We start from the raw sequence: 21,793 nt of genomic DNA, 5'->3' as shown, positions 1-21,793 counted from the left end.
TCTGGATAGCCATCAACGACCTCGCCATGTCCTGGCTCGGAAGACCATTTCCATCTGCTCCCACCTGCCACTATTGAGTGCCAGATGAATAGCGATAGCAAAGATTGTCGTCCTACCAATTTTTTGCATCTTTCTCATCCTGCCCACACCTCTAACAGCCCCATATTTGCACCACCTACACTCCCAACTTAATCTCACTCACCTGGGCATGCAAACAGCCCCACATTAAATGGGAGATCCTAACACTAGCGCTTACCCTGGGCTGGCTCGACGTGCCTAATATGGCACCTTATGCGCTATGTGCACAGGCGCAATACTGGCTTTACCCGGCGCCCTTCCAACCACATGTGGCTATTGATGCCGACCAGGCGGCGCCTTGGCCTCTCACCACTGCCCTTTACTTACCTTACAGGGCTCCTAGAGTGGAGGTGGACATTGGTGGGAGCGTGAGATTGGTATGGGACGGTCTGCATAGACGAGCCAAATTACCTTATCTGTATGCTCTATCTATTCCTCTTGGGCACAGCTGTCCGCTACCACCTTTGATGGACACGGGTGCCAGAATACATGCCCGAGGGTACAGTCTCACAACCTTCTCTGATCTGTATCCCAAGCACCAATATCTGACCCCCATTTTAAAAATCCGCTATCTCACGTCCCATGGTCTTGGAAGTGCTTCTATGTCACCAACTCTGAGCCACCTGCCGTGCTCTACACAATACGTTCCCAGCACCTCCCTCAACACTGCTGGCCTTGGAGCTTATGCTTACAAACCCATCATCACGCAAACTAATCACCAGATTATACTCCATCATGCAGGCATCTGCCCCAGTCACCGTGCCAGTAGCCTTCATCACATGGATGTTGGACATTGACCTCCAACCCTTTACTAAAGTCCAGTGGATCTACTGCTGTGGCCAGATGGCAACACTATCTCCCAAGTACATGCTGCACCTTATACATTTTAAGCTCCTACACTGTCTCTACCACACCCCAGCACACCTTTTCAACATCGGGCTCATTGCTGTTTAAAATACGCATTTCCACAGGCCACCTTCATACTCTTAGCGTGGGGATTCCCTGGTGTGGCCGAGTTCTGGGAAAAGGTATTTTCCATTCTACACGCTCTTACAGGCCATGCTCTACTTTCCACTCCCCTGGTGGCCTTCCTGGGCTACATCAAAGATGCCCCTGCGGGCCACCTCTGCCTTATTGTAGTGCAGCTACTCCTGCCTAAGTGCAGAGTGGCCATCCACTGGGGCCTGCAACCTGCCCCCACTTTGTCCGCCTGGCTACGACATGTGGTGTACTGCCAGGAGCAACTGTCCAACTTCTCGGATTTGATGCCTCCGCACTCTCGCCCCAAAGATATCTGGGAACCGTTTCTTGAATACATGCGCCTCAAAGACTTGCCTGCAACCTCGCCACATTGACCTGAACCTGGGGCTCGCCCTCTGCCCCATGCCTCACAGTACCCCACCCCCTCCACCATACGATATAAGACCTCTGACACTTCAACTTAACTGCTGAGTTGAGCCTCTGTACTTCCTTACTGTTGATCTGGTCGAGGGATGCTAGTGCATTACTGGGGATCTGGGTTCACACTGTTGACAATGTTTTCTTGGAGCCACATGTAAAAGAGTAACTGCTTTGATGCTGCATATGGCTATACACCAAATGGTACTGTGCCAATTCCCCTCCCATCCCCCAATCCCTCCGCCCATGTTCTGCAGTTGTGACACTTGTCATGTGTTTTTCATTATATATGCCAATAAAAATAATTTTTGAACAACCCATTATGAATCAGTTTATATATGATAAGTAAATAATAGTTTGAGGCATGTGTAGCTGTAGATGCACATGCTTTGCACGCTCCTGCCATCTAGTGTTGGGTCCGGATGTGTGCAAGTTGTTTTTCTTCGAAGAAGTATTTTGAATCACAACGTAGAGTGACTCCTCTTGGTGATAATGCCCATGGGCATAGACTTCATTGTTGATTGTTTTTTTCTTTCCACCGTCCGGTTCTGACGTGTGTCCCTGTGCTCCAGGTTGAAACCGTTGCAGTGCTCTGTTTCTGTTAATGCTCACTCTCATCTGTATTGTTTTGATTGCATATTCCATCTTGCGTATCGAGATACAGAAAACGTTATCGCTCGTCAAATCGATGCGCTTCAACCGCAGCCCTCCAGTGCCTCACCCTTGGGGGGCACCATTTTAATCTACACCAGGTTCACCAGAGTTGGCCCTGCTTTTGATGGAAAGGGCGACTTTCTGTTTCTGCCTGAATTGCCACACAAAATACCCCCAGACCAAACTCCTTCCGGTCTGTAACCTGTGTTTGTCACCGAAACACAGGGGGAAGGGTTGCAAAGCATGTCTATCTTTCCATTCCAAAAAAACTCTGAGACCGTCAGGCAAGTCGGTTGTAAATGCAGCAGAGCAATATTAAAGACACTTCTGACATCTTCAGACATCAAGATGTTTGCGGATGAGGCATCTTACAGTCCTGGGTCTCTGGGACACCAAACACCAGGGTCTACTACTGGTATATAATGGAGGAATTCCTCCAGCATCCCCCAGAGGAGCACAAGAAGAGGGGTCAGGAGCTTGTGTCTGAAGGCTAGCTCCTGTCCAGCACTTCGTCCTGTTGTGCCTTAGATTCAGCAGATACTGCTGCAAGGGGGAGCAATACAAGTATTTTGCTTCGCCGCCAGACCTGCCTAAGCATATCGCTCTTTAAGCCAGAATGTCCCTTTCAACAAAGAGCATCTTTTTGGTCGCTAGGTGGACCTGGCCCTGTAAAAAATGAAAAAGGATACGGAGACTGCCAAGTCTATCGGTGCACTTCAGACACCTAGTCCTTGTGGCTCTAATCGCTGCTCCACCTACCGAGCGGGTTGGAAAACCACCTGCTCAGATGTCTCTACCTCATACCAATGTGGCCAGGGTCACACTTCTCTCACAAGATTACTATAGAGTCTCCTGTAGGGGTAACAATGCCAAAGGTAGAGGCAAAGGTGCTTTCCCACGTGGTGCCACATCCATGACAAAACAGTGACTTCTGCTTCCCCTCCCGCCGAACACTCAACACCTGTCGGGACAATTACAGGGTTTTTTGCCCACATGGCAATCCATAACATCAGACCAGTGGGTTTGGCCATTATCCAACATGGTTATTGTCTGGAGCTCATTACACCCCCCAGACATTCCACCTTTCACTCAAAGACTCTCTGGAACACCAAACACTCCTGAAACAGGAAGTTCAAGCTCTCTTGCTCAAAGGAGCTATAGAACCAGTCCTACTACAACATCAGCAGTCAGGAGTTTACTCCCTGTTTTTCCTAATCCACAAAAAGGATAGATCTTAACGGCCAATCTTTAATCTACTGCCATTCAATCATTACATCCTGTCAGAGCATTTCCATATGGTCACTCTCCAAGGCGTGACCCCACTTCTCCAGCAAGGCGACTTTCTGTGAGCCCTAGACTTAAAGGACGCCTCCCGTCACATTCTCATATATCCAGCACATCGCAAATACCTGAGATTTCACCAAATGCCTAGCAGTAGTAGCAGCACATTTACGCAGACAAAACATCCATGTCTTCCCGTATCTCAACGACTGACTTATCAAAGCCAGCACTCCTTCCTCTGTGCCAGCAACACACTCAAAATGGCAAAAAACCTGCTCTATTAACTAGGCTTCACCATTTATTAATTTTTTTAAAGATACTTTTATTGGCATTTTTATATTACCGTACAATTAATGCATAAAGAATGGACAAAGAAGAAAACATGGTGCATCTTTGACTACGTTCTGGAGTGCATGCTCCATTTAACCGCTTACATCTAGCGAAGTGTTGGAAAAGTCGTTCAACCATAAATCAACATATATTCAGTTATTTGACATTGTAAACATTACGTGCCTTATAATATGCTCAAAATCCAAAAGCAATAAGGAGAAAAGAAGTGGAAAAAAAAAGAATAGGAAACAAATAGGGTAGAAATAAAGTAAACAAAGAACAAGCATTGGCATAGCCAATTGGTCTCGCCATTGGGACCTTATAAGCGTTTAGCCAGAGCTATAGGCTTTGTCAATGTCTTTAAGCTATGTTTTAGAGCAGTGTGGCTGCTGTGCGGCATGTTGAAAAGTTATAATAAAAGTATTATAAGCATTTTGCTACCTTGATATATAACCAAGAAGACTTCTGATGGATACATCTGCCAGTGGATTCCTCACCTTGTGAATATCCCCTGCGCCAGCATTCCACGGAACTTTTCTTTCCCAGCACTCCACATCGACGTGGGCGACGTCATAATGCATCGCGACTCCATTCGACGTCACCGGAGCCATAAGAAGCCCACGTCGGCGTGATGACGTCAGTTCCCTTTTTTCCGCGCCATCGACGCGCAACGGTTTTTTTCCAGTGCTCTCTAGCTACTTTGTAGTTTAACGGTGTAACTGTGTTAAAATCGGTATGTCTTCGACTAGGAAGTCGGGCTTTAAGCCCTGTAGGGAATGTGGAGGTCTGATGTCAATGACGGATCCACACCAGAACTGTTTATGGTGCCTCTCTTCGGACCACGATATGGAGGAGTGCGGATGCTGTAGGAGCATGAATCCGAAAGCGCTCAAAGAGAGGAAGACTAAGCTCTTCATGAAGAAGATCGGTGAGGAGAAGAGAGGGAGGAAAAAGGAGAAGTAGAAGAGGGAGTCATCGACTTCGAGGTCTTCGAGGTCGAAGAAGCACCACAAAAAGAGGAAGCATTCTTCTCGACGTCGGTCCTGGAAGTCTAGGTCGGCTTCGCCCCGTCGACGTCGGAGCAAAGCTTTGTCTCCTTCACCTTCAAAGTCACCGAGGCGTTCTCCTTCGAAGGAGCAGACTCCGGCTCAGTCCCCGACGCAGTCATCGGCTCCGTCTAAGGCTTCGACTCCGGTTCGAGTGGAGTCGGATGCTTCCATGGATGAACAGGAACAAGAAGAGTGTGTTCCGGTGCCTGAAGAATCTGCTGCTCCGGTGGAAGATACTGCGGAGCCGACGCCGGAGACTCCACAAGGGGATACAGGGTCTGTTCCTTTTCCTCAATTCCCGGCTCCAGGTACAGATTCTACAAATTTTTTGAATGCTATGTATGGCATATTTAATAGGGCGGCCTACCCATCCGGAGCACCAACTGGTCCCGTGGGTCCGATGTCATTTACACTAGGGGTGCCGCAGCATTATGCTCAGGCCCCCTTTGTGCCCTTTATGCCGATGGCGCCTTCTTGGCAGTTTCCGGCGCCGTCTGGGGATCCGATTCGACCTCGGAGGGACCAGCAGACTTCGGATCCTTCCTCGACGCCGAGGCCGACTCCATCGGCGCCGCGTCCGGCGCCGCCGACTCCACCTATGGCTCCGCCGAGGCCGACTCCATCGGCACCGCGTCCGGCGCCGCCGACTCCACCTATGGCGCTGCCGACTCCGGTACCTCTGGCTCCACCGACGCCGCGTACGACGTCGTCGACGCCGGCTCCCCGGATCCGGTCGAGAAGGAAGGCCCAGAGGGTGTTGGAGGAAGGGAGATATCGAGCAGAGGTGGAAGAAGGTGAAGTTGACTCTTCTTCTGATGAATTTGAAGGTATTGAAGAAGCAAGTGGGTTGGATACAACCCCGGAGTGGGAGCATACGTCTGCCAGGTCTTCTCCGCCTCAGGAATTGGCTCCCTATCATGTGGTGATCAAGAAGGCAGCAGATCTTTTGGATTTGCAGCTGCCCTCTGTGGAGTACAAATCCAACTTGCTAACAGAGGTGTTGCATTCTCCGTCTTCGACTTCAGAGCCTTTGTTGCCTTTCAATGAGGCCATCCTGGAGCCGGTCTTGGAGGTGTGGAAGAAACCTCTTTCATCTCCGGCAGTGTGCAGACAGGTGGCAAGAAGGTACAGGGTTGCACCAGGGGATCCTGACTTTTTCTCTACACATCCTTCTCCGGACAGCCTGGTTGTGCAGGCTTCATGTTCTAAACATGCTTCGAGTGCCTTCCCTCAGTCTCCAGCTGACAGGGAATCCAAAAAAGTTGATCAGGCAGCTAAAAAGACCTTTTCCTCAGAAAGTATGGCGTTGAAATCGTCTAATGCTACATGCCTTCTGGGGCGTTATGTGTATGCCCTGATGGACTCCATTAAATCTTTGGCCCCTAAGTTGCCTGAGGGGGATAAGTCGTCCTTTTTGGAGGTTGTTGCGGACACTCAGGCAGCTGCCAGACAAGTGATCCAGTCAGGGCTGGATACGGCGGACTCGGTGGCAAGAATTATGGGGTCGTCTGTGGCAGCAAGGAGGCAGGCTTGGCTCCGTACCTCGGGGTTCTCGGCTGATGTTCAAGCTACGTTGGTTGATCTGCCATTCGACGGACAGAAGCTGTTTTGGGAGAAAGCAGACTCTGCCCTTCAGCGATTTAAGGACAGCAGACTGACGGCGAAGTCCTTGGGTCTGCAGGCTCCTGCTAGGGGTTCGTCTTTTCGTAAGTTTATGGGTTTCGGAAGAACATCTTTTCGCTCCTTCAGACAGCCCCAACAGCAGCAGCAACAACAACAGCAGCAGAATCCCCTCTATAGGTCCTATAGAGGGAAGCAAAGGAGTCGGAGAGGTTCTGGACGCAACCCCTCTTCTTCCTCATCCTCCTCTGCTCCAAATGAGGCTTCGGGGAAGCAGCCCTAGATCCCCCATCCCGGATCATGTAAGGCCTGTGGGGGGGTCGGGTGTCCTACTTTCTACGGGGTTGGAAATCTGTGACAACCGACCTTTGGGTTTTGAACCTCGTAGAGACTGGGTACGCCCTTCCCTTTCGGGAGTTTCCTCCCCCTTATCCTCCTTGCCAAGGTTATTGCTCGGAAGACCATCTGCTTCTCCTGCAGAAAGAAGTTCTAGCCTTGCTTCAGAAGGGTGCAATAGAGGTGGTTCCAGAGCAGGAAAGGAGTCAGGGATGCTACTCCCGGTATTTTCTGATTCCCAAAAAGGACGGCAGATTGCGTCCAATCCTGGACCTCAGAATCTTGAATTTTTACCTGAGACAGGAGAAATTCAAGATGCTGACCCTTGCGCAGGTTCTTCAAGCGTTGCAGCAAGGAGACTGGATGGTGTCGCTCGACTTGCAGGACGCGTACTTCTATGTCCCAATCCTGAAGTCGCACAGGAAGTATCTCCGTTTTACGGTTGGGTCGCAACATTACCAGTTTGCGGTCCTCCCGTTTGGTCTTACTACCGCACCTCGAGTCTTCACAAAGGTGATGGCAGTGGTGGCTGCTCATCTCAGGAGGTCGGGGATTCCGGTTTTCCCCTACCTGGACGACTGGCTTCTGAAGGCAGAGTCCCCAGAGATGGTGCAGCGTCATCTGCAGGTGACAACTCAGCTGTTGTTCGACTTGGGTTTTTCAATCAATGTGCCTAAATCTCACCTGGTGCCCTCTCAACGCAACCTGTTTATAGGGGCAGTACTGGACACTACTGTGTGTCGAGCATTCCCTCCTCCTCAAAGGATTCTCGACATTCAGGAGTTGGTCCCTTTATTCCACAGTGGAGCGGTTGTTCCAGTTCTGAAGGTCCTTCGCCTGCTCGGTCTGTTCGCTTCCTGCATTCTGTTGGTCAACAATGCACGCTGGCACATGAGGGCGCTCCAGTGGTGCCTCCGCAAGCAGTGGTATCAGCACAACGGGGATCTCAGGGAGTCAGTCAAGATCTCCAGAGAAGCTGCAGCGGATCTGTCTTGGTGGAGTGTAGAGGGCAATCTGTCGCAGGGAAAGCCCTTTCATCTATCTCCATCAGTGGCCACAGTGATAACGGATGCATCCACCTTAGGGTGGGGTGCGCATCTGGGGGACCTGGAGATCAAAGGTCTGTGGTCTCCAGAGGAAAGGTTGCTTCACATCAACCTTCTGGAATTGCGGGCGATTCGTTTAGCACTCAAGGCCTTCCTTCCTTCCCTTCGCGGTCAGTCGATTCAGGTCCTGACAGACATGACCGCGATGTGGTATATCAACAAGCAGGGAGGGGTGGGGTCTCTTTGTCTATGCAGAGAGGCCTTACGTCTATGGTCCTGGGTTCAGGACCATCAGATTTGTCTGATGGCAAATCATCTGGCCGGGGTGTTGAACGTGCGTGCGGACCGTCTCAGTCGGCAGTTCTCCACCGATCACGAGTGGAGGCTCCATCCGGAGGTAGTTCGTCACGTCTTTCGGACGTGGGGAACTCCTCGGGTGGATCTGTTTGCCACTTTCGACAACGCGCACTGCCCGTCATTCTGCAGTCTCCAGTATCCGATGCAGGGGGCGTTGGGGGACGCGTTTCAGTTGAGTTGGGGCTCACGACTCCTTTACGCATTTCCTCCCATACCCTTGATTCCTCGGGTTCTGAGGAAGATTCGCCAAGACCGGGCCCAAGTCATATTGGTCGCCCCGGATTGGCCAAGAAGGGTGTGGTATACGGATCTTCTCCACCTCTCCTCGTGCCCTCAGCTCCGTCTCCCTCTGAGGGCAGACTTGCTCTCACAGTCGGAGGGGCAGGTTCTACACCCCCACCTCCAGAGCTTACACCTTCATGCCTGGAGATTGAACGGGGCAACCTGAGTTCCTTCTCTCTCCCACCTGATGTGGTGGATGTTATTTTATCGGCCAGGCGACACTCCACCAAGTCGTTTACTCCTACAGGTGGTCTAAATTTGTAAAATGGTGTGGAGAGAGGTCCATTGACCCTTTAAAAGCCCATCTTTCTGATGTTCTCCAGTTTGCTCTTTCCTTGGCTCAGCAGGGCTGTGCTGTGGCCACGGTCAAGGGCTATCTTTCGGCCTTATCGGCTTTTCTGTGCCTTCCAGATCAACCGTCACTTTTTAAATCTCCGGTTGTTCTGAGGTTTATCAAGGGCCTTACAAACATGTTTCCTCCCACTCCTTTTGTAATGCCTCAGTGGGATCTTAATCTTGTTTTAACCTTTCTAATGGGGTCCCCATTTGAGCCTCTTCATAGTTGTCCTTTGAGGCTGTTGTCCTTTAAGGTGGTTTTTCTTGTAGCCATAACCTCGGCAAGGAGGGTGAGTGAGCTTCAAGCTCTTAGTTCCAAACCTCCTTTTCTTACCTTACATGCTGAAAGGATGGTTCTGAGGACCAGGGCTGCCTTCCTGCCAAAAGTTGTCACTCCGTTTCATTTGGGGCAGTCCATTACTCTCCCTGTTTTCTATCCTCTTCCTCATCCTTCCAAAGAGGAGGAAAGGCTTCATCGCCTGGACCCAAAGAGAGCTGTCCGCTTTTATTTGGACAGAACGAAAGACTTTCGTCTGGATGATCAGCTCTTCGTGGGTTATGTTGGACGTTCCAAAGGGAGAGCGGTGCACAAGCGCACGTTGTCAAGATGGATTATCCTTGCCATCAAGATCTGCTACGCCCTGGCTGGTAAGACCCCTCCTGAGGGCATTAGAGCTCATTCAACTAGAGCCAAGTCTTCTACCTCTGCTTTGGCCCAGGGTGTTCCTGTGGCAGATATTTGTAAAGCTGCGACTTGGGCCTTCCTCCATACTTTCGCAAAGCATTATTGCTTAGACTCTGAGATGAGGAGGGAGGGCCACTTTGCGCGCTCTGTCTTGCAAGACTTTCTGGTATAGGAAGGTGGACACCCTCCTCCGGGAGTGGGGACTGCTGTGGGAATCTATTCACAAGGTGAGGAATCCACTGGCAGATGTATCCATCAGAAGAACAAGTTACTTACCTTCGGTAACGCTTTTTCTGGTGGATACAGTATCTGCCTGTGGATTCCTCACTGACCCACCCGCCTCCCCGTTGTCCACCTTTGTATGCCATGAAAGAGGTCTCGTAGATATGTTTTTATGCTGTATGGTACAGTTGTAGGAAATGCTTGGTTTACTTTGCATTCCTTTCATTTGCATATTATGTATGTGTATTAGTATATTGTATACTGTGTATTTTTTTGAGTCTGTCGTTAGTTCACCTGTTCGCCTCGAAGGCACTGAAAAAATGGGTGGAACTGACGTCATCACGCCGACGTGGGCTTCTTATGGCTCCGGTGACGTCGAATGGAGTCGCGAGCGGAGCCGATGCATTATGACGTGGAGTGCTGGGAAAGAAAAGTTCCGTGGAATGCTGGCGCAGGGGATATTCACAAGGTGAGGAATCCACAGGTGGATACTGTATCCACCAGAAAAAGCGTTACCGAAGGTAAGTAACTTGTTCGTTATGTACAACTGAACGACCCAATTAAAAAAAGAATTAACGTACAATATGTATGTTCGAGACATCTGAGCTGCAGATTACACACTGTGCATAGATCGCCATCTGGTGTTGGGCCCGGATGGTGCAGTGGTTTTTCTCTTGGAAAGTCTTTGGAAGTCACGAGGTATGTGACCCCTCCTTTGGATCATAGTGCGCATGGGCTTCGGCTCCATCCTCAGATTGTTTTTTTCCGCCATCGGGCTCGGATGTGTTCTTCGCGCGCCAGTTTGGATCCTCCCCCCTTCGACGGTATTGTCTCGATCGCGTTCTCCACACTCGACACGACTCAACAATCTAAGTCTTCGATTCCGGTCGTCGACGAAGGCTTCGGGCCAACCTGGGCTCCGGTCCTGGCTAATGGAAAGGACACCATTTAAGAAGTGTCCTCGATGTGGGTCGAAGTTTCCCCACACCGATCTCCATGAGGTGTGCAACCTCGGCCTCTCTCCAGAACACGAGGCACGGAACTGTCCAGCTTGCGCCTCCTTCCGATCGAAGAAGACGATCCGGGACCGACGAGCAAGGAGAACAATGGCTCACTCGTCGACTTCGATCCCCGACGACATCTTCGAAGAAGGCGTCGATGTTCCGGAACAACAGCACACCGAAGAGGGCCTCGTCAGCGCTTCCGAAGCTGACGACTCTGACGTCGAGGACATCACTCCGGCACAGAGGGGCGTGAGTACAGACGTCGACCCCAGCCCTAAACCCCCCTCCACGCCATTAAAAAAGGCTTCGGTCACACCTTCGGGCCTAGGTATGCACCAAAAGACTGCTTCCCGTACCTCGCTACCAGGCCCGGTTAAGAAGACCATCAAGCCTTCAGGCAGCTCGGGCTCGAGCCAGCCTACCCTCTGTGCCGAAAAAATTCTCATCGACACCGGCACCGAAAAAGAAACCGCCCCTTTCCTCGTCCGCGCCGAGCTTGACACTGAAGCACTCGGCGCCGAAGACTGGCACCGACCCCTTGGCACCGATAACATCCTCGGAGCCGAGCAAGAAGCCTAAAAGCCTCGACTCCCAAACCTCGAAGCCGAAACCCACCTCGGAACCGAGGAAGTCAAGACACTCCTAAACCCCACGGTTCCAAACCAAGAACCAGTGCCGAATCGACGCCTAAGAAACCCACGGCTCCGACACCATCAGCACCGAAGGATCTGCCCCTTACAGAGGAACTGTTTCGACCCGATCATTACCAAAAAACCCTCGTAAAGGTTCCTAAGACTGGGCATTTGATGCTTAGCACCAAAAAAAATCACTGGACAAGCCTGCACCAGCTCCACCACCAAAAAGGAGAGACTTTGCCACCTCCCCTTTAAGGATTTCTTCACCTCCACCTCCTTCTCCTCCTTCTCCTTCTCCTCCTCCTCCGCCTCCCCCACCCCATCATTTTCCCACACCATCGCCAGATGAGGATGATGATGACATCCCCTACGACACAGGGGATGGAGCGGATGACTATCCAATAGGGGACCCTACTCCTACAGGCTCCCAAGACCCATGGAACGACTACAACATTACAGACATCCCAAACGTCCCATAGGACGATCTTTACCCTTCTAGACCCTCCTCCCCCCGAGAGGGCACCATGGGGTTTAACCAGCTACTCCATAGGGCTGCCCACTACCACGGGGTTGATTTCCACACAGACCCCGTAGAGGAGGACTTCCTCTTAGATACATTTGATACTGCACAGAGGTCCACCTCAATTCTGCCTATGCTTAAGGGGGTTATTGAGCACGCACCAGAAGTCTTTAAAGACCCGGTTAGGGCCAGGGTCATTAACCCACGCATTGAGAAAAAATATAAGGCCGCCCCAACAGGTCCACCCTACATTAAAGGACCCGCACCACTAGACTCCCTGGTAGTCTCCAATGCGGGTAAACATGTCAATTCCCAGGCATCTGGTGAGGCTCCACCGCCAGATAAGGAGTCTAAACTCCTAGACGCCTCTGGCAAACGGACGGCGTCCCAAGCGGCCAACATCTGGCGTATCGCTAACACCCAAGCGCTCCTATTACAGCCAGATATGACAGGGCACATTATGATGAGCTGGAGTCAATAATGCAACACCTCCCTGACAAATATAAACATAGGGCCAACAAATTGATTCAAGAGGGTGAAACATCACAAACACTTCCATTGGTTGTGCCCTCGATGCAGCTGACACCGCCTCCAGGGCCATAAATACCAGCATCCTTCTGCGTAGGCATGTCTGGCTAGGCATTTCAGGGTTCAAATCTGAGGTTCAAAGCTCCATCCTCAACCACCCCTTTGATGAGAAACATCTGTTTGGCCCTAATGTCGATATAGCCCTCGAAAAAATGAAAAAGGACACAGACACAGCTAAATCTATGGGAGCCTTGCAGTCACAAGCTCCCAGGCGCTTCTTTCGCTGTTCCTCCTGTAGAAGCAACACCAGAGGCTACTCCTCCGACAGCGCCTCCACTTCCTACAAAACCCCTACCCAATCCACCTTCACTAGGGGTTACCAAAGAGGCAGTTACAGGGGTAACAGCAACAAAGGCAGAGGCAAAACTAACACCTCCCGCTCTGCCTCCACCCCCACCCAGTGACTTCCCTCCACTTCCCCCAGACTATTCCACTCCAGTCGGGGGCAGACTCCACAATTTCCTTCCTGTCTGGGCTACCATCACCTCAGACAGATGGGTGCAACAAATAATTCAATCAGGCTACTGTCTAGAGCGAACATCTACCCCCCCAACCATTCCACACAAACCGCGCCCAATGTCACAGGAATATTTGTCACTTCTAAAGCAGGAGGTAATCTCCCTCCTACAAAAAAATGCAATAGAACCAGTTCCTACCCACCAACAAAACAAGGGAGTTTACTCCCTATATTTTCTCAAACCAAAGAAGGATGCCTCTCTAAGGCCCATTCTGGACCTCAGACCCCTAAACCAATACATACACTCAGACCACTTTCACATGGTCACACTCCAGCAGGTGCTTCCTCTGCTCCCCCAAAATGACTTCCTGACCACCATAGACCTCAAGGACACCTATTTCCACATTCCCGTTCACACCGCTCACAGGAAGTTTCTCAGATTCGTAGTGGACGGTCACCACTACCAATTCAATGGACTCCCCTTCGGAGTCACCACAGCGCCACAAGTGTTTACCAAGTGCCTAGCAGTAGTGGCAGCACACCTGAGAGGACAACACATCCATGTCTTTCCATATCTAGACGACTGGCTCATAAAAGCCAGCTCATACCACCAGTGTGTACAACGCACTCACGCCACTATCTAACTACTTCACGACCTGGGCTTTACAGTAAACTACGCCAAGTCCCATCTGCATCCCTCCCACGTAAAACAATACCTCGGTGTCACCATAGACACCTCAAGAGCGTTAGCCTACCCCAGCCCTGCCAGGATTGCAAGCATACAAGCTCTTCGCGCCAAATTTCAACCACAACACTGTCTTCCAACCCGAGTGTTTATGCAACTTATAGGGATGATGGCCTCTTGCATATTCATAGTACCTCATGCAAGACTCCAGATGCGTCCTCTCCAAGAGTGCCTAGCACGCCAATGGAACCAGGCTGAAGGTCAGCTTACAGATCTTGTTGGTAGACAGTCGTGCCCATCGCTCTCTGCAGTGGTGGACCACCAAAAACCTTTCCAAAGGGCGACCGTTCCTAGAGCCAGTACCTCAAATAGTTCTAACTGCAGACGGATCGCTCCCTGGCTGGGGAGCTCATCTACTACATCACACCATGCAGGGCAGTTGGACACCTCAACAAAAGTTACTCCACATCAATCATCTGGAGTTACTGGCTATATTTCTAGCCCTAAAACCCTTTCAAACGCACGTCTCAGGCAAGGCTGTCTTAGTCCGCACAGACAACATGACAGCAATGTACTACATCCAAAAACAGGGCGGCACACATTCTCTGCTAGCACAGACCATATGGAGGTGGGCCATACCTCAAAACATTTTTCTCCTAGCACAACATGTCCCTGGAGTCCAAAACACCATTGCAGATCTGTTGAGCCGTCAAACTCAAGTTCTTGAACCATTCTTTCAAACGTGGGGGCAACCACAGATAGACCTTTTCGCCACCCACGAGAACGCCAAATGCCCAAGCTTCGCCGCCAGATACCTACACCCATTGTCCAAAGGCAATGCGATATGGATGAACTGGTCAGGCAGATTTGCGTTCGCTTTTCCGCCTCTCCCAATCATTCCAGAAGTGGTGCGCAAACTACAGCAACATTCCCTAACTCTCATCCTAGTTGCTCCAACTTGGGCCAGACAACCGTGGTACACTACATTGCTGGGAACTCTCCATAGTTCCGCACCAAAAATTACACCTCTCTCCACACCTCCTAACCCAGAACCATGGAGAGATCAGACACCCGGACCCAGCTCAGCTCAACCTTGTGATCTGTCTCCTGAAATCCTAGAATTTGGTTACCCTAATCTTCCCCCTGACTGTATGAACGTCATTAAAGAAGCTAGACGACCTACCACTAGAGCTTGCTACGCAGCCAAGTGGAAACGTTTAGTGATTTATTGTCACAACAATAATGTCAATCTCTTAGATGTGTCTATCCAACACATCATAGTCCACTTACTACACCTACAAAGATGCAACCTAGCCTACACGTCTATTAGACTACACCTTGCTGCCATAGCAGCGTATCTACAAAATAGACCGCATCTATCACTCTTCAGAGTACCTGCCATAAAAGGCCTTAAGAGAATAATTCACCCCCCCCCCCCCTAGTGTCACCCGCACCGGTGTGGATCCTAAACATCGTTCCCACAAGACTAATGGGGCCTCCATTTGAACCTCTACATGAATGTGAGCTTCAATTTTTAACATGGAAAACAGCTTTCCTTGTAGCCATTACTTCCCTCAGAAGGGTCAGTTAGATACAAGCACTCACCATTCAAGAACCTTTTCTGCAAATGCATCATAATAAGGTTGTTCTCCGCACTAATCCAAAATTTCTTCCTAAAGTTATTTCTCCCTTTCACCTCAATCAATCTGTGGAGCTGCCCGTAGTCTTCTCGCAGCCACAAACCTTTGCAGAAAGAGCTCTACACACCCTAGACGTCACAAGAGCTTTACTCTACTACATTGAGAGAACACAACCTTTTCGCAAGACCAAACAACTATTCGTGTCTTTCTCACCACCACACAAAGGCAACCCCATCTCCAAATCTGGGATAGCTAGGTGGATTATTAAATGCATACAGATTTGCTACCACAAAGCAAAACGAACGCTATCTGTTCCCCCTAAAGCCCACTCTACACGTAAGATAGGTGCTTTCATGGCATTTTTAGGGAACATCCCCTTAGATGATATCTGCAAAGCAGCTACATGGTCTACACCGCACACGTTCACTAAACACTATTGTGTAGACATGCAAACTAAGCAACAAGCTATTGTGGGCCAGGCTGTCCTCAAAACACTGTTTCAAACAACTGCAACAGATACTGGTGGTCGCCGCTAGGAGAGGGTACTGCTACACAATCTATGCACAGTGTGTAATCTGCAGCTCAGATGCCTCCAACGGAATATGCTACTTACCAGTATGCATCTGTTCTTGGCATGTAGAGCTGCAGATCCACCCACCTCCCCGACTACCTTTAGCTGTTCCAGTTTTATCTTATTTACATACAGCACACATGGGCATCTTTCCTGTTTCTTACAAAGCTCCATCATTTCCCCGCTGGCGAAAAACAATCTGAGGATGGAGCCGAAGCCCATGCGCACTATGATCCAAAGGAGGAGTCACATACCTTGTGACTTCCAAAGACTTTCCAAGAGAAAAACAACTGCAAAACAACTGCAACATCCGGGCCCAACACCAGATGGCGATCTATGCAGAGTGTGTAGATCTGCAGCTCTACATGCCAAGAACAGATGCAAACTGGTAAGTAGCATATTACTTTTTTTTTTGTCCTTGCAATTTCTTCCTGCCTGTTCTAATGCTTGTTTGTTATTGCTTTTTTGGGGGGGGAGTGGGGGGGCGACATAAACAACAGGAAAGTGGAGGTTGAGAAATAGTACATGAATTGCAACATGAGCAGCAGACGGACACTAGGAGAGATCCAACAGATCCCAGATTCCGAGGGCAGACTGAGGTGGTGCTGAGGTGGTGGTGTGCTGGTGCGGAGATGATACTCCGGTGATGGTGAATGGTTCTCAGGTGGTGCTGAGTGATGCTGAGGTGTTGGTGTTTTAGTGCGTATGTGAGCCTCAGGTGATACTGAGATGGTGCTGAGTGATGTTGAGATGGTGCTGAGTCATGCTGAGGTGGCGGTGCTGCACTGGTGCTCAGGTGGTGCTGAGCTAGTTCTTAGGTGGTGCCGAGTGATGCTGAGTTGGTGCTGTGATGAGGTGATGCTGCACTGATGCTGAAGTGGTGCTCTATTGGTGCTGACATGCTGCTGAGGTGGGGCTGTGCTGATGCGGAGTTGGTGCTGCATTGATGGTGGTGCACTGATGAAGAGCTGTGCTAATACTGAGATGGTGCTGCTCTAATGGTGAAGCAGTGCTGCATTGGTGTGAAGGTGTTGCTGAGTGATGCTGTGGTGGCAATGAGTGATGCTGTGTTGATACAGTGTCATGCTGAGGTGGTGGTGCTGAGCTGGTGCTCAGGCATTGCTTATCTGAAGCTCTGGTGGTGCTGAGTTGGTTCTGTGCTGAGGTGATGCTGTGCTGATGCTGAGATGGGGCAGCTGTGATGCTGCAGCGGTGCTACATTGGTGCTGAGTTGCTGCTGAAGTGGGGGCTGCGCTGGTGCTGAGGTAGGCCTGCGCTGGTGCACTGATGCAGAGGTGATGCTGATGCTGAGATGGTGCTGTGTGATGTTGAGGTGGTGGTGCGCAGGTGCTTCACTGATGCTGAGTTGGTGCTACACTGGTGGTGGTGCACTGATGAGGAGGTGGTATTGTGCGGATGCAGGGATGGTGCTCTGCTGAGGTGGTGCTGTGCTGGGTTAGGTGGCGCTGAGTGATGCTGGGGTGGCGCTGAGTGATGCTGGGGTGGCGCTGAGTGATGCGGGGGTGGCGCTGAGTGATGCTGGGGTGGCGCTGAGTCATTCTGAAGTGGTGGTGCTGCGCTCTTTATATTAATACTTCATATACATATGAAGTGTTAGGCTGAAATATTTTCTGGTAAATGGCATATATGAGAAGAAAGGATTAAAAACAAAAATCGATGTTTCCAAGGGCCTGATTATAAGTTGGCTGGTACTGGTGAAGTGCGAACTCTGCATGTGAAAAGTGTGCTCACATGCAGTGACACTGTGTGTGCTCACATGCAGTGACACTGTGTGTGCTCACATGCAGTGACACTGTGTGTGCTCACATGCAGTGACACTGTGTGTGCTCACATGCAGTGACACTGTGTGTGCTCAAATGCAGTGACACTGTGCTGGTATGAGTTAAACCACAGGCTGGGGAATAACTGTGGACCTGGAATTACTAGGCATAAAACCACATGGAATTCCTGATTCCCTAGGATTTACGCACACTTTAACCAGCTGCTCTGAGAAGGTGGTGAATGTGTGTGGCAGATTCTGTTGGAGGTGAGGGTGAAGTGAGAGCGAGAGGGGAGTAGAGAGTAAAAAGTGAGGGAAGAAGCAGATACTCCTGGTAGGGGTAAAAAAATGCTACCCTGCATGAAGGCAAAGTCAGGGGATGAACTTGGCTCCTGTTGCAGCTAAAGCCTCCTGTGTTGTTACCGGACGGAACTGCCACCTGGTTAAATCAGTTCTGGTATTCCCACACCGGGGAAAACTAGATGTGACAACACCATCCCACTCGTGATCGGATATAGCAAAATTCTAACGGTAATTCCGTTCGTTCTTCCTGACTGGTAGTCTGTCCTTAAGAAGAGTACTTGAAAGCACAGACGTAGTAATAATCTAAGCTTTTGTAGCATTATGTCAATATTCCATTTCTCAAAGCACTATAATAAAATGGTGGTTCGAGTCACCCAACTGAATGGCAAAATGAACGGCCGAGTCAGCCATGCCATTATTTCACCAAACCACAACTCACAAACTGTGAGGTCAATAACTCAATACAACCTTATAAAGTGATGGCATTAGGTGCATGAACTCACCTGGGATGAAGCCCAGCATTAGATGAGTGCACATTGATGTGTTTCAGTGGGAGTCTCTTATGCTACCCACGAGGCCTCTGGCAGTGAAGGTGCACTTCACAGAAAGCCTAACTCCTGATAGGGATTCAGTGCGCCTGGAAGCAGCAGAGATGTTGAGAAGCCAGACACCAGCTCAAAATTCAATGTTTATTTTTGAGTACTAGATTAAACAGCCTGATCCGGCAGTACGCTTGGAGTTTGTACAACAACCATTGTGAAGGTTGGAGGAGCTCTTGGCCACAGGAGGAAGTGCTCTGTTTGGAAAACGGTATTTTTCGTAGGACGGTGTCAGGACGAACTGTACAAGGTGCAGAATGCGGGCAGTGCAGCTGCTTCCTACTAATTGGATTCCAGAAAGAGACCCCGGGCAGGGCGCTCTGCTTGCTGGACAGTTGTTCATGAACACTGAAGGCATTCTCTCTTTCAGCGCTCCTTCATTAATAGTGAAGGAGCGCTGAAAGAGTTAATAACCGAGTAAAGAAGGGAGCCCCTTGGACTAAAAACTAACTTATTCAAAATTGAAATCTTCCCAAACTCCGTCGTGAAGGCAACCATACTCTGAAAAAGGCAACATTTTAATAGAATATCATAACGTTTAGGGCCCTGGCCAAACAAGAATGCACTGGCATTGAGCCTGTTATAAACGGTTACTTCTTTCTCTCACTGAGAAAATGCTGAGATTCTTGCGATCAAAACGCAGAGAAACCTGATGTGCGTTTAAATGTATACTTACATTTCTTTTGAACTTGGTAAAAGGATGATGTTTATTTATTTTATTTATAGAGTTTTATATAGCGCTGGCTAGATCCGGAGGTATCAGAGCGCTTTACATGATGAACATAGCAATAAAGTTTCACAGTTACATCTATTAAAAGAAGGGCATAGTAACAAAACACAAAGAACAAGTCCAAGGAAAAACAAGCATTGGCATAGACAATAGGTCTCGCTTTTGGGACCTTATAGGTATTTAGTTATGCAGCACAATATCCTTGGTGCAACAACATCAACTGTTGCATGGCTAAACACTTATAAGGTACCAAAAGTGCACACAATTTGCCCTGATCAAAATTGCAGTTGAGGTCAATAGATAGCTTCTGTTTGGTGTAAAAGGCATCGGAATATGGTCTACAAAGATCTTAGTAGTCTAAAGGGTAGATACAAAGTTCACCATATTAAAGTTGCATTGAGAGAAAGAGACACACACATCATATAAAAAGTACACTACAGTCCTTTTAAAAACCCTCATCTTTGCAGTAGGAGAACAACCCAAAGAGCTCCAGAGTTGTGAGAGGTTATGAATATGTACTTTGCGTCACTGTCCTTTTAAGTTAATGTTTTTTACAGGTGGTCATTAGGAGCGAAGAGATTACATTTCTGAGGGCAGCACTTACCAAAACGTCTTGTTTGTAGTCATGCAATCTTTAGAAAAAGCAAGAGCAAAACAAAATATGAATAGCCCACTCTACCTCTTATGTTATGTTGGGCGCAGGATAATCGTAAACTATTCTAAATGGATAAGGAAAGTTCAATGCGGAACATGAGGGACAAATTGTGCATCATTTAGTGTTAGACACTAAAGAAAGGAATAAGTCAACTTGATGTCCCAAAATCGACGGCAAAATCACAGTTAAAATTACAGTTTTAATGTGCTCAAAGTCTGCGGGGAAACAAGTGGAGTAGTGTTGGGGACCTATCCTATATAGCGTATGATAGGCGCACGGTGAAGTTAAGTCTAACAGACAGACTTACTGTCATGATTTTAGTTCCGAAAGTGGTCTCTGCGGTCCCGAGAAACAACGATATGCCGGCCCGTGCATGTTTCACATGATTAAATAGGACAAGGCGACTTGACGAGAAGTCGGCGTCTGAAGTCAGAGGCGTGCTGTAATCGGTGACGGGAGGTGAAGTGCATGGAAGAGTTACTGCGGCCAGTGAATTCCGATCGCAGTAACAATAAACATTTTATTTATTTAATACAGGAGTGGAGTTAACCAGTATCTTACGTATGAGAGGCTGGGTATATTTGGCAGTTGTAGGCATCTGAAGCAAATCATACATTTGCAGGTTAGGATAACTAAGTCGAGAGGCGTGGTATCCACGTTAGGAAAGCAAAGTATTAATTATATAATATTGGAAGGGAAGAATAACCTTTTCGGAAAAGGCATGTTCATACTTTGTTGGCGTCAAAGGGAAAATGTCCTTGAGTTCATGACGGGAAAAATGGAAAAATCTGTATTTGGAAGGCGAAAGGATGTAAGGTAATAAATGCCCATTGTGATGTGCCTAGAGGTTAAAAGCCATAGTGGTGAAATAATAAGGGATGGTGATTGCATCAAACCCGTAAGGTAACGAGCCGAAACTGAGTTCTAAATAAGCTTATAGTGAATGCATTTTAGTAAAAACAAAAGGCATTACTAACTTAAGACCTTAAAAATACAGCAGGAAAAGAGAATGAAAATAGATGTGCGATAGAGGAAGAAAGGGGGAGAAGCATTCGGTAACATGAGAAAACAAGCATTGGACGTGCAGCCGTAAAAGTAACGGCCGCGCGGCAGTGAAAGCGAAAGTGATCGCGATCAAAGCGAAAGTGATCGCGAGGACGCACTCTGTGCTAAGCTCATGACGGGAAAAATGGGAAAATCTGTATTTGGAAGGCGAAAGTAAAGTAATAAATGCCCATTGTGATGTGCCTAGAGGTTAAAAGCCATAGCGGTGAAATAATAAGGGATGGTGATGGCACCAAACCCGTAAGGTAACGAGCCGAAACTGAGTTCTAAATAAGCTTATAGTGAATGCATTTTAGTAAAAACAAAAGGCATTACTAACTTAAGACCTTAAAAATACAGCAGGAAAAGAGAATGAAAATAGATGTGCGATAGAGGAAGAAAGGGGGAGAAGCATTCGGTAACATGAGAAAACAAGCATTGGACGTGCGGCTGTAAAAGTAACGGCCGCGCGGCAGTGAAAGCGAAAGTGATCGCGATCAAAGCGAAAGTGATTGTGAGGACGCACTCTGTGCTAAGCACGCGAGTGGTGCGCGCGCAGCAGTGATCGTGCTGGAAGGGAGGCAGATGGCGGCTGTGCGCGTGCACGCTCGCGTGAACGCAAGCGTTCGGCCAGAGAGGTCTGGTAGCACTTTGAAAACCTGTATACTAAAAGTCTCGCAGAGCAGCGCATGCGCTGGCTCAGGCGAAACCTAAAAAGAGGCAAAGGGTGGAGAGTCACTGGCTGGAGAAGAAAAGCAATTACGTCAGATAAATCGGCAACAGAAGGTAGAAGTTCAGAGTAACAACTGACCGGCTGGAGATCAACAATCATAACTCCCCAGGGTCGTGGAGGGTGGAACAAAATGAGAAGGGGAGAAGGGAACCTTGGGGGAAAAGGTCCGACAGGC

The 21,793-nt window shown here is 49.1% G+C and overlaps 1 protein-coding gene across 2 annotated transcripts in view; it reads left to right on the top strand.

Annotated features, from left to right (window-relative positions):
• The window catches only part of ERN1 (endoplasmic reticulum to nucleus signaling 1), a 617,499-nt gene that overhangs the window by 493,307 nt on the left and 102,399 nt on the right, over positions 1-21,793 (top strand). The gene's annotated exons all lie outside the window — the stretch shown is intronic.

This window comes from Triturus cristatus, chromosome 7 (genome assembly GCF_964204655.1).
Source record: "Triturus cristatus chromosome 7, aTriCri1.1, whole genome shotgun sequence".
Classification (NCBI taxonomy): Eukaryota; Metazoa; Chordata; class Amphibia; order Caudata; family Salamandridae; genus Triturus; species Triturus cristatus.
This window is presented reverse-complemented; position numbering and strand designations above follow the sequence as displayed.